The sequence below is a fragment of the Schistocerca americana genome, chromosome X (assembly GCF_021461395.2).
Source record: "Schistocerca americana isolate TAMUIC-IGC-003095 chromosome X, iqSchAmer2.1, whole genome shotgun sequence".
Taxonomy (NCBI): Eukaryota; Metazoa; Arthropoda; class Insecta; order Orthoptera; family Acrididae; genus Schistocerca; species Schistocerca americana.
In genome coordinates, this window is record NC_060130.1 from 887,055,561 (window position 1) to 887,069,183 (window position 13,623).

General features: G+C 38.4%; 1 protein-coding gene across 7 annotated transcripts in view; it reads right to left on the minus strand.

The window, feature by feature from the left end:
* Nucleotides 1–10,460, minus strand: part of LOC124555258 (syndetin) — a 145,461-nt gene extending 135,001 nt beyond the window's left edge. The window contains exons 1-3 of one of the 7 annotated variants that reach the window (XM_047129127.1): nucleotides 10,342–10,436; nucleotides 2,079–2,119; nucleotides 971–1,044 (exon numbers count right to left, since the gene is read on the minus strand). The gene's annotated coding sequence lies outside the window, so the exon portion shown is untranslated. Of the gene's footprint in view, nucleotides 1–970; nucleotides 1,045–2,078; nucleotides 2,120–9,759 lie in introns of all 7 variants that reach the window. The other 6 variants (XM_047129122.1, XM_047129124.1, XM_047129121.1 and 3 more) reach the window with 6 other exon arrangements.
* Between the last annotated feature and the right edge of the window lie 3,163 nt (nucleotides 10,461–13,623).

A 13,623-nucleotide genomic window follows, 5' to 3' on the forward strand; every position in this document is an offset into this window, starting at 1 on the left:
TGATGGGAGCTGCATGCTACCATGAAACTTTGTCTGACCACAGCACCAGTTCAGTGCAAGCTACATTTTGGTGTGACCTTTTCCCGAATACCCCTTCACCCCGCCCCCCAAACATTAACTCCATACTAAAAACTGTTCTTACTAGCTTAATATCTGATATGTCCTGCATCACTGATTAACTGAGATTAACCTTCACAGACAGACAAAAAAATGACAGGGGGCTTTAATTCATAACATATATGGACAATTTCATGGAGCTCAGCCTTCACCTCTCGATGGTAATGGCATTATTTTCACAGTGGTAGGGAACTTTAATTCATCATAATTCAGCAAATTTGCATAAAATCAGTCTATTAGCAAAAAGAACACACAGACAGAAATTACAGAATTGCACTATAACTTTACAGATATATTTTTAAGAGTTCAGATTCACCACGAGAGCAGATGGTATAGATGGTAGTGTATCATAACCTGACTTGTTGCAAATAATACTGACACGAGCCATCCCCCTTCCCACATATTTACCAACAATCTTCATAAAACTTTCTTGGACTTCTTGCCACGGCAATTCAGGGTAAAACCTCGGGTTTTCAACGATTTCCATCATCATCATCATCATCATCATCATCATTTGTTCCTGACAAAGACAATGGTAGAAATCATTGAAAACTTGAGGTTTCTCCCTGAACTGACGGGGCAAGAAGTCTGAAAATGTTTTATACAACAGTGTCATCATGAAAGACTTCATTCTCATATTACCAACAATCTGTTTGTACATCTACCCCACGAAGGTGGAATACTTATTATGAAAAAAGTGGTTTTTTATGTCAGAACATGATCAGCAACACATGTGCCAAGTGAACGGGTACATTGATAAATAAAGATGTCTTGTCAGTGGTACCAGTAAGATATGGCAAGAATGTGATTTGAGTAACAAGCTTTAGACATTCAAGAAAATTACTACACTTACAATAAGTTAATGAAATAATTGCATAACAGACAAAGCACTGGCTCATGACGACTGAAGCACATGTAGTTTGGACTCTGAGGACAGAAACAATACAGCAGTTAACATTGTTAATAACATCTATTTTTTTAAATCATGTTGGAATACAAGGTTTAATATGAGTGAAAATATTTATGGATCAACTGCAATACTTGACCAGATTAGATTCAACTTTGAGAAAGTGATCATGGCATCAGTGGAATGTTTAGTTAGTGTGGAGCCTTTCTTAAACTTTATAACTGGTCACACATGCTGTGTTTTTGACTTATAGAAAGCCTGAGATTTTTGCACCCTGTTTACAAAATACTGGACAAGCTATGCAACTGAATTTAACAGCTTCTCAGCGTACAGGCCATAGTGACTTGTTCTCGAAGAGTAGACATCTTCAGAAGCTAAAGCAAATTTGGAACATACCTCAATAAAGTGTATAGGTCCCCAATTACTATTAAAGGTATTGTATGGTGTAAGTGTGTAGGCTTCTACAGACAGAGTCAGTTAAGACAAAAAATATTCTAGTTTTAGAGGCACATCATGTTGCAAAAAAATTGTCCCACTGTTTCAGCTACACTTGCAGTGGAAGGACACTGCAACTATGCTTGAAATGCCAGAACACCTACTTCACAAAATGAGGTGGCTCTAAATCCAGAAAACTTTTATGTCAACTGATATATGTATGCTACAAAACACTTACTACCAACCAAAATATTATTGCACCTGGTAGGTAAGACACTTTGCTCACCTTATCATGAGTCAGCATGTGAGAACGTTTCATAATACAGCACAACTGACTTGAAAAAATTGACAGTGTGATGCCTTTTCTTTAGTTTACTGTAATGTCACTGCATGTTTTCGATAATGACCAAGTGCAACAATATCGTGGTTGAGCAGTATAGCAACAGAGTTACATGACATTATTTATTTTGTTTTAATTCAACTAAACCTTCACGTCAACAACACGAGGTCATAACATGTCAAGAACTTACTTTTTTATATAAATAAGGTTAACTAAATATTGAATTATGAAGTTCCAGAAATAAACATACAACATAAGAATTTACTTTGATGTACAAACCTTAATAACAGATAGTGGAAGGTGAGGGTGTCAGCCAACACCTGTAAGCAGAGAGCATTCCTGAGTTTATGTGGAATGATTTAAGACCACAGAAAATCTCAAGTCAGGATGCTCATATTGAAAAGTTTACATTGTTTTTAATTCATTTTAACTGATATAATATTACCATCCTAGCAGATTGAAAGTATTAATATATTAACAGTATGCAGGAACTTCCAGTATGACAACACAATTAAGTTAACCAAGTTTATTCCTGTGAGTAAGACGCAACTTCAAATTGGATTTGAAAACCTGCATTTTGCTGCCCTCAGTTTCCAACTCTTTTAGAGGCTAAATGAAAACACATGCTGCACAGTGTAACACACATTTCTGAAATGTACTTATGGATATGCTCAAAACATAAAGCTGATTTCTCTGTAACTTGTTCACTACATGTTACATATTTCATAAGAAAATACATGCGAAGTCAGTGTACAAATTTTCAGTTCATTTAACACAAGCCTCAACATGTCTTGTGAGTAAATGCTATAAATTGCTTCTGAAACAAATATACATGGTCTAATCAATATTAATTTGACCACTGCCTATGTTCAACATCAACATGCAATAATCATTCACAGATGGTTGCACTAGTAATGGAGGTTATATAAAGCACGTTGAGGGAGGGTCGGGGATGGAAAACAGTGCAGTCGTCATCTCTCTGATGTCCAAAAGAGCATGATCCTTAGCTGCCTGGCAGAGGGTTGAAGCATTACCGAAACGGCTAAGTTTGTAAACTGTTTGCATGCTGTCATGCTTAAAGTATACCACACACGGCAAAATGAAGCTATCCAAAACGGGCACCCAGGCAATTGTGGTGCATCACAGGCTGTAGATGACAGGGGTGAACAACAGCTGTGGAGATGTATACAGGTGAACAGACATGCAACTATTGAGCAACTGACTGCCTAGATGAACCATGGGGTTACAGTATCTTCTCAATGCTCGTTGCTGTGTACGGGCCTCCGCTACATGCACCTAGTTCATGCAACCATGCCGATTCCTGTTAATAAATGATGAAGGCTGGAATTTTACATAACAATACTGCAACTGGACATCCACTGAGTGGTGACAGGGGCCTTTTCAGATGAATCAGGTTTTATGCTCCATTGGACAGATGGCCGTTGGCCCATTGGCATGTATGGCATGAAATGTCTGAAAGCTAACACCTTGCAACAACTGTCAGTAAAGTCCAGACCAGAGGAGGGAGTTCTGTGATCTGGGGGAATGTTTTTGTGGCATTCTCTGGGTGCTCTTGTCATTCTGCTAGGCACAATGGATCAACACAAGTATGCATCCATCCTTGGGAAATTGTCCACCTCGACATCCAGTTTGTTTTCTTCCTCTGCATTATTACATGTATCAGCAGGACAATGCAACGTGCCACACCATTCGAGATTTCAAGAGCACAAGGATGAGTTTACCATACTCCCCTAGCCACTACATTTCCCAGAGTTAAACCCAATCAAGAATATGTGGGACAACCATGATCAGGCTATTCACACCATGGATCCTCAATCAAAACACCTAGTGCAGCTGGCCATGGCACTGGAGTCAGTAAGGCTCCACATCCCTGTCAGTACCTTCCATAAACTCAATGACACTCTCCCTGCACATCTCGCAGCAGTCCACACTGCAAAAGGGAGTTATTTTGGGTTTAAACAGGTGGTGACGTTAATGTGACTGGACAGTGTATTACAGTTACTAAAGTTAATAAAACAATCAAGAAGGCTAGGAGAGTACTTCTGTTAGGAGGAGCAGATACACAATTGTTAGCATACCACTTAGACAAAGAACTAGCGTCATTTAGCTCCAGTACAATGGATGCAAAGGAATTACGGGTAAAGTTTAAATGGACTGTAAATCGTGCTCTGGAGAAGTATGTGCCAAGTAAGTGGATTAAGGATGGAAAAGACTCACCGAGGCTTAACAATGAAATTACAAAAATGCTGATGCAGCAAAGGCTGTTGAATTTTCAGATCAAACAAGAATGCGCAAATGATGACAAGAAAAAGTTAATTAGAAATTCTAGCGGCTCTAAAACAAAAAGATCAATGGGTGAATTACAAGACAACTATCACTGTCATACCTAAGCAAAAGATCTTGACAAGAACCCAAGAAAATTCTGGTCATACGCAAAATCGCTAAATGGGTCTATGGCTTATATCAAGTGTCACTCATTGACCAGTCTGGTGTAGCAGCATAAAATAGCGATAGGAAAGCCAAAGTTTTGAATTTCGCATTCCAGAAATCATTCATGCAGGAGAATCATACACACATACCATCACTTGACCGTTACACAGCCTCCCACATGCAGGACACAGTAATAAGCATCCATGAGGTAGAGAAACAACTGAAAGACCTGAAAACCGAAAGTCTCCAGATCTGGACGGAATCCCAGTTCAGCTTTACAAACAGCACTCTGGGGCATTGGCCCCTTAGTTAGCTTGAATTTATCATGAATTCCTCACCCAGCACAAAGTCCCAAGCAACAGGAAAAAAGTGCAGCTGACTCATGTATGTAAGAAAGGTAGAAAGAACAGACATCCAAAAATTACAGACCAATATCCTATAACATTAGTTAGCTACAGAATTCTTGAACGTGTTCTAAGCTCAAATACAATAAATTTCCTTGAGACATAAAGGCTTCTGTTCACGAATCAATATGGTTTTATAAAGCATTGCTCATGCAAGGCTTAGCTTGCCCTTTTCTCAAAGGATATCCCGTGAACTGTGGATGAAAGGCAACAGGCAACTTACATATTCTTGAACTTCTGAAATGCATTTGGCACGGTGCCCCACTGCAGACTGTTAAAGATATGAGCCTACAGAATAGGTTCCCAGACACGTGAGTGGCTCAGAGACTTCTTAAGTAACAGAATGAAGAATGTTGTCCTTGATGGCGATTGTTCATCAGAAATGAGGTATTGTCAAGTGTGCCCCTAAAAAGTGTGATAGGACTGCTGTTATTTTCTTTAGACATAAATGATCTCGTGGAGAGGTGAGCAGCAATCTATGGTTGTTTGTTGATGATGCTGTCGTTCATCTGTACAGGATACCGTATATAGAACACTAATGTGACCCATTCTTGACTACGAGGTGTGGCTATAAAATAATCGGGCTATTGCTGTTAAAGAGTTTATTTCAAAAACACACACATCTAGTTATCGTCAACCTCAATATAGTCCCCATCTCTATCCCTGCAACATTCCATGTCAATTTCCCATTGAAGGAGACAGTGCTGAAGGTCTTCCTCTGTGAGCTGCTTGATGACACGCTGCTTTTTCTTTCACTGCTTTAACAGACTGAAATCTTGTCTCTTTTAATGTAGATTTGACCTCGTGGACCAGATAAAACCCACATAGTGTTAATGTCTAGGATAGTTTTGAATGGTATTCAAAGTGTCGGTACACAATATTTCACAAGCTTCTTTTTGTTTGGTTGTGAGAATTTTTGGCACCAGTTCTGCATGCATTCTTCTCATGTTAAATCAGTTGCATAAAATTTGCTTTACACATGCCCTGTCAATTCCAAAAGTTCCAGCAATCAATCAGATACTCAACAGACGGTCAGATCAAATCAATTACTGACTTTTTCAATATTTTCATCTGTTTTTTATGTTGATGAGCATCCCGGGCACAAGTCATCTTCAACGTCTTCTCAGCCACCTTGGAAACACCTGAACAACTCAAAAACTAGCGTATGTGAACAGTCTTCGGCATACACTTCTTACAGTAACCAATAGCTATCAGTAGCAGTTTTTTCCAAGTTTCATGTGAAACTTTACAAAAATTCATTGCTATATTATTACACTTAACATTTCTCCAGCAAAACAAAATAACAGCTCTAAAACAAAAAAAAGGCTACGGTCACACTGATTTGTCTAGACACAAGAGATGCTGCATTCGACTGAGAAGGTTTCACATTTCATAGCTACTGGTTGTTCATCTTTGGCACGTGTACTTACTCTGTGACAGCACTGGTCCCATTATTTTATAGGCACACCTTGTACTGCTCGAGTGTTTGAGATCTGCACCATGTTAGATTGAAGAAAAACATTGAAGCAATTCAGGGACAGGCTGCTACATCTGTTACTAGTGGTTTTGAACATCACACAAGTATTGTGGAGATGCTTTGGGAACTCAAATGGGAATCCCTGGAGGGAGGGTGACATTCTTTCCAGGGAACACTACTGAGAAAATTTATGGAACTGGCATTTGAAGTTGACTGCACAACCACCACTAACATTTTGCATTTAGGACCGCAAAGATAAGAGAAATTAAGGCAGGTACAGATGCATATAGACAGTAGTTTTTCCCTCTCTCTTATTTGCAAGTGAAACAGGAAAGGACACGACTTGTAATAGTGCAAGGTACTCTCCGCCACGGACTGTATGATGGCTTGTTGAGTACATATGTGGATGTAGATTTATACTTTGATGTTCCCCCAATTTTATGCCATATGACTTTAAGGAATGAAAGTATGTGACATGAAAATCTTCAGTGAATCACTAATAATGACTACTTCAGCTGCAAAGGTAGCTGCATTTGGCTCCAGCAAGAGGTTGTGAATGTGTACCTCCTGCCTATCTTCACTTCCAGAAATTTGTTTTCTGCTTCAATAACTGTGCGTCCACTGTATGATAGTGTCATGCTAATCAGAACGCAACTGCCTGTAATAGAATGATGTTCTGTGTTTTACTGTAATTAATAGCCAGCATCCACAGCTTGGCTAAAGTGTGGTAGTTCATAGTGGATATCTCCTCCCCCCTCCCTTTCCCTTCCCATGAAATCTTTATTGGGTCAAGCGTGTGAAGCCAACGAATGTGAATAAAAAAGAAGGGATTAAAATACTCATCTTTAGGATACTCCAATGTCTACAGTCATGTCATTTTAATGCACTTTTCTCATCTATAAAAACTAAAATTGCAATGTACATTCAGAACATCTACATTAAATAACAGACAAGTCCATGACAAGTATTTTTAGTGTATTATAAACATACATAAACTTATGATTGATGTTGATTAATTCTATCCATGACAGAAGCAAAACTGAAACAAGATATTTTGCATATCTAATTAACATCAGCCAAAACATCATTCACCCATTTCAGCAAATTTATAACTGAAGGTGTCTGTTAGGTCTTTACCACTATTCTTACTATAACCCCAGTTGTTTTTATTGTATGTATACATTTGTATGAGCAACATGCAAAGCTCATAGCCACTCTAATAACAGTATTTTCTTGTGATAGCTACTTCAGATGGCTCTTTTGAGTGTACTGTAAACCATCGTATCATTCCCACTAAATTTTACATCCTATGTGAGATTATAGTGATTTGTCTTAACACTGGCTGCTTGTTACCAATAGGATTGTGTTTTATGTAACTTAGAGGAAAGTAGTTTCCATTACATGTAGTAAAGGACTGTGTTAACACACTGCATTCCTCTTCCAGAGTACAACTGATGATCCTTGACGAGCTGAATAAATGGTTCTACACCATGTGAGTTAGTCACTACATTTCTTGAATACCTATGTATTCTCCACTCACATCTTGGTTAAGTCTAATGGCCTGGTAACAAATTGGTAAATATTTCCACACCGTGTCAATCCAATAGATCCCTGATGACATATCAATGAAAATAGCTACTGCTGCAACATTACTTTCCATATTTTTGTTGGAAAAGTCATAGTTAACTATAGGCCTAAATTATGAGGAGAAAGGTGGAAATCTACATCCTTCTCTTCTGCAGAGGAGTGAAATCATTGCTACTATGTTTTTCCTCCAGTGCTCACACTTTTTGAATTTAACAATGAAATGGGACCAATCTTCTGACAGTTTTCACCTCACAGCAGTTTCCTGCCACCCTCCCAGTTTTTGCCTGCATCAATGAATTTCATTATTCTAATCTTAAACTGTAATAACATAGCATGTGAAATACCCTTGTAACTGTTATCCACAGATGAATAAAACTATTAATTCCACCACCATTCCCTGCCTGTTAAAATCCTTGTGGGAACCCCCCCGACCCCACCCTACCCGACATCACTTTCAAAATATGTTCTAGGCAGCTTATTTCTATAATAATAATTAAAAAAAGGAAGAGAGATATTTGTCAGATCATCCATATTACTTTGCAGTTAATGTGCAGAAAGTGTTGTGCATTCTATAAGCTAACAGTAAGAATGAACAGATCCACAGATATGTAAATAGAAGGCATCAGACACCACTGACATGCAGCAGAATGTTTTCAAAGCATTCAATGTAATACTACACCATGAGGAAGGTTAGAGGTGACTTTTTGCCAACAAGCTCATTTGGGAATGACAACTATCTCAGTTAGAGTAGAACTGGTAATGCAATTTGTGATGATTAGTTCACTTACACAATAGTAACAACATTGTGACACATGAGTAATAACTACCAAACACTGCACTGCAACAGTCCTGCGAATTGTATGTTACCAAACAGGTGCAATAAACTGTTTTACATCATTTATGCCCCTTTTCCAAAAACGAAAAATGTCCTATATTGCAAGAAATAGAGGATGATCTTTTTTAATATCACATTATGATAAAGGCATTACATGACCTAAAACATGTCTCTTTTTTCAAATAACAAACACACACACTACCACTAAGATCTGTAATGAAATGCTACACAAACTAAAACAGCAACTGAAATTCTTATCACTCCTGCCATTTCAAAGAAAGGTTTTATAACTACAAAGAAAAATTTCAATAAGCCCAATAACACTAGAGTTTATAGCCATAGGTTATCATTGCTCTGAAACAAAATGTGACACTTTTCTACATAGATCAGAAAACAAAATCCACATATCTATAAAAACTGTAGTTTCTTTGGATATTTCTCTTGGAGGAAGTTCAAGAACTTATTTAGACAGCTAATTCAACAGAACTGTTCACATGAGATCAACCTTTGTACTTCATTGCCTACCATCACTGTAATTAATGTACTGTTCATGTCAAATTCATTAGAGAACTCTGACTACCTTATGGTTAATGTATTCAGTCTCATTTTTAAAGCATGAAACCCATGTGTGACACCAACATCTGAAATGTAAATTTCATTGAGTAAGTATTACACAGGATCCATGTCATGAACTCTGAAGAATGAACAACAGAAAAACGACCTAGCGGTCATGAAGAATCTTCAAATGAAAATGTATATCAGTTTCAAGTTGCATGAGTTACAAAGTGGGATTTGCACTAAGTGTTTTAAAAGAGAAAGTAATTGCATACAATAATTCCAGAAAGTTGTTTGAGTACATTTCAAAATCTGTAATTGTTCTGCATTCACTACCAGTTTTTGCAACATCTGGCAACATAATTATCACAGAGGATTGTGTCAGTAAAAAGCACAAAATATATAGGCCCCGAGTCACTTTATTTTACATATCGCCACAAATAACAAGAAGAATGTTATTTTTCCTACATCAAAATTAACAAGAGCAATTTTGTTATTGCTTACATGTAACTTTTAGAGAAATAGCTGCACCAAAAATTAACAATATTAAAAAAATACAACTTCACAAAAGGTGGTAATAATATCGCAAAGCCCATTATAAGCACACCACAGCATCCCATCATCTAAAATGATGAAGTAATGTTAACTTACACTATAAAAATTAACAATATGTGCATCACGTGAAGGTAGCAGACAGAATTATTCCAAGTCATGTACTGTTCTCGAAATGATTTATAATGTCCAGCATTGTGAAGCTACCTACAGTTGAAGTAGACAGTAATATCACAGGATATTTGGTATTCCAGATTGACTGCTCTGTCAGAAATATACATGTTCTACTAGAATTTGGGGGAAGCTCTTATGCACAACTCGGGCTTTAGAGAGTGATATAATTATTTTCCTCTTTCATTCTTTTTCTTATTTATTTTGTAAATGCGAAAGTGGGCATATGCCGTACAACTTACAGCAACCTATCCGTTGCACGAGGCACTGTTTCTGTATTATGGTATAAGACGTCCTCAATTTAGCCATTTCAACATCAGTAATTCAGTTTAAGCAACGCTCTAGATTTAGCAACACGAATTAGCACAAAAAGCTTTGCATTGCGTCAGTTGTTTATACTAACGAAACAACTGTCACGCGCTGTACTTCGGCAGTGATATGCTAGTAAAACTAGATGACATACGACGAAAGTGAGGCTACACGAAATCTGATTGCACGAAAGTAACTCACAGCTTCAATCAATTGATGTAGGTTTTTTTGTAAGATCATTTCAAACTTTTTCCAACACACATAGCGTTTTTCCTCTCTCTCACGGTCCATACCACACTGTAAAGATAAACCACTGTAGCACCAATCGATCTGACGCACTTATGGCTATGCGCAGAATGTTTCAAACCTGTGTGTCTACTATCAAAAACTTTGCACAGACCAGGCTCTCCAAGCATTGTTTGATTAAACAGTGAAGTATGCATAACAGTTCTTAATGTGTGTGACATCAAATACATTGTTCATTCAGTTATCCATTGGCGCTAGGCAGACAATGAAAGGAATACCACAAAAAACACTTCTATGATGTTCTGCAACAATTATTTGAATAGTGAGTACATCACGAAATACAAAACATTAAGACTGTTTCTTTTAGTATTATAATACACATGTGTCTCTAACAATGAACAGTGTCAATATATAACAACAGTTTATTGAACTTTCCATTTATCCTTTTTTCTGTTCAATTCAAAGAGATGAGGCCTTTCTTTACGATACACAGTGACTCATACAAAGTACCCAGCAGAGTGAAGTGGCACAGTGGTTAGCACACTGGACTCATATTTCAGAGGACGACGGTTCAAACCAGAGTCCGGCCATCCAGATTTAGATTTTCCGTGATTTCCCTAAATCACTCCAGACAAATGATGGGATGGCTCCTTTAAAAGCGCACAGCCCATTTCCTTCCCCATCCCTGACACTATATGAGCTTGTTCTCTGCCTCTAATGGCTTCGATGCCCACAGGACCTTAAAACCACTCTTCCTTCCATCCTTCCTTCCAAATTAACCCACGATAGATTGCCGTATCTATCTATATCTACATCCATACTTTCTGTACCACTGCTAAGTGCATGGCGAAGAATAGACTTACTTTCCTTTGTACCACGTATTGCATTCTTCCCTTTCCATATGTGTAGGGAGTGTGGGAAAATTATTGCTTAAATGCCTCTGTGTGTGTTGTAATTAGTGCAGTCTTCTTATCATGGTCACTTTGGAGCGATTCATAGGGACCACAATACATTGCAACATTTCTCACTCAACAACTGTCCTCGAAACTTCGTAAGTAGAACTTTGTGGGATAGTTGATGTCTATCTTGTCTTCCAGTTCAGGTTTTTCAGTATGTTTGTGACGTTCTCCTGTTAACCAAACAAACCTCTTACCATCTATTCTGCTCTTATTTGTATTTGTTCACTATCCCCTGTTAGTCCTATTTGCCATGAGTTCCTCAGCATCATCATGTTTATTATCAGCCAATTCGATCACTTAGTTACGTGGCCTCTTTGAGTCGGCATACAACATAGGATCCATTTCCGCCGATCTCGAGCTACCCATTGGCAAACCAATCCTGCTATCTTTCTTAAGTTTCATTCCACTCAGCATGCTGGTGAAGCCTCAGAGTCTGACATGATATTGCTGGGTGTCGCATAACCATAAGCCACACCCAGCATCATTCACATTGAGCTGTGCAGGGCCAGGTCAAGCCATGAGCTCTGAGTACCCCTCGTCTGGAGTCGCACCACTGTGTGCTAGTGACAGCTCTGTGCGCAGAGATACCACATGCATACTACCGATTCAATAACCTAACACAAGGTGGAGTATGTATGTTCAACGCTAATATGCTGTTGTGATTGCACTGCATCACCCTTAACATCACAGCTCACATGGCCCCAGTTAAAACAGGAAACATAAAAAATGAATGAAGCATTCTAATAATACATTAAACCACACAGAAAAACTAGTCTGCCCAGTTATCTATGTATTCCAATCTTCAATTAATCCATCTCCACATTCCCCATCTCTCTGCCCATCTCCTTCCTCCCCACTCTCTGTCCATCTGCTCCACTGCCTTTCTCTGTCCACCTCCTCTACCCCCTCTTTGTCGAACTCCTCCACCCCTCCTGCCTGTCCATCTCCTTCTTCCCATCACACTGTCTATCACCTCCTCCCTCTCTCAATGTTCACCTCCTCTACCATCCCCTCTCTGTACATCTCCTGATTCTTTCTTTCTCTGTGCAACTCCTCTTCTCCTTGTCGATTACCTCATCTTCCCTTTCTCTATTCATTTGCTCCTCCACCTCTCTCTGTCCATCTCCTCCTCTGCCTCTCTCTGTCCACATCCTACTCCTATGTGAGTACATCTCCTGATTACACCTCCTTGTCTCTCCTCATTATCATCCCCACCCCAATAGGCGTCTAATGGTTTTTAACTCCAAAGTATTTCTCTCCAGATCGTAACCCATATGTGTACCAAATTTGGTTGAAATTGTTCCAGGGGTTTAGGATGAACTTTTTATCGGTAGCTTTGCTTTCATACACACATGTAAAATATATATCACATGTATTTAACATATTTCACGTGTATTTGTACATGTATTTCACCTGTATCTCTACCGAATTTCGTGCTACAATTCCATTGTCACCAAGCTCAATGTTTATGATGTCGTATCTTCTGAGCTATGTGTTGTACAATGATATAATTTTGCAGGTACATCCAGTGGTATACACTGAGGTGACAAACGTCATAGGATAGTGGTATGCACATGTACAGATGGGGGGTATCGTTTAAGCAAGATATAAAAGGGCAGTGCATTGACGGAGCTGTCATTTGTACTTGGGTGATTCATGTGAAAAAGTTTCCGACGTGATTATGGATATACGATGGGAATTAACAGATTCTGATGACGGAATAGTCGTTGGAGCTAGACACATGGGACAGTCCACTTCGGAAATCGTTAGGGAATTCAGTATCCTGCGATCTGCAGTGTCAAGAGTCTGCTGAGTACATCAGATTTCAGGCATTACCTTGCCCCATTGACAGCACAGTGCCCGATGACATACACTTAACGATCGAGAGCAGAGGCATTGCGTAAAGTTGTCAGTGGTTACAGACAAGCAACAGTACGTGAAATAACCGTAGAAAACAATGTGGTACTTGCGACGAAATATGAATTATCATTATCATTGACCTCTATGTCACTGTGTTCTGAAAATCCATGTACTTTGTAACACTGTAAAAAGAATTCTCTTAATAACATTTTTTTAAACTCATTTTTAAAAAAATGTAATTAAGAGAATGTTTTTGCAGTGTTACTCAGTGTTTAAACTCATTTTTTAAAAAATGTTACTAAGATAATGTTTTTACAGTGTTACAGAGTACATGGATTTTCAGAACATGGTGATATAGAGGTCAAAGATAATGATAATTCATACTTGAACAAATGTATGAAAATAGTCTGCCTGTACA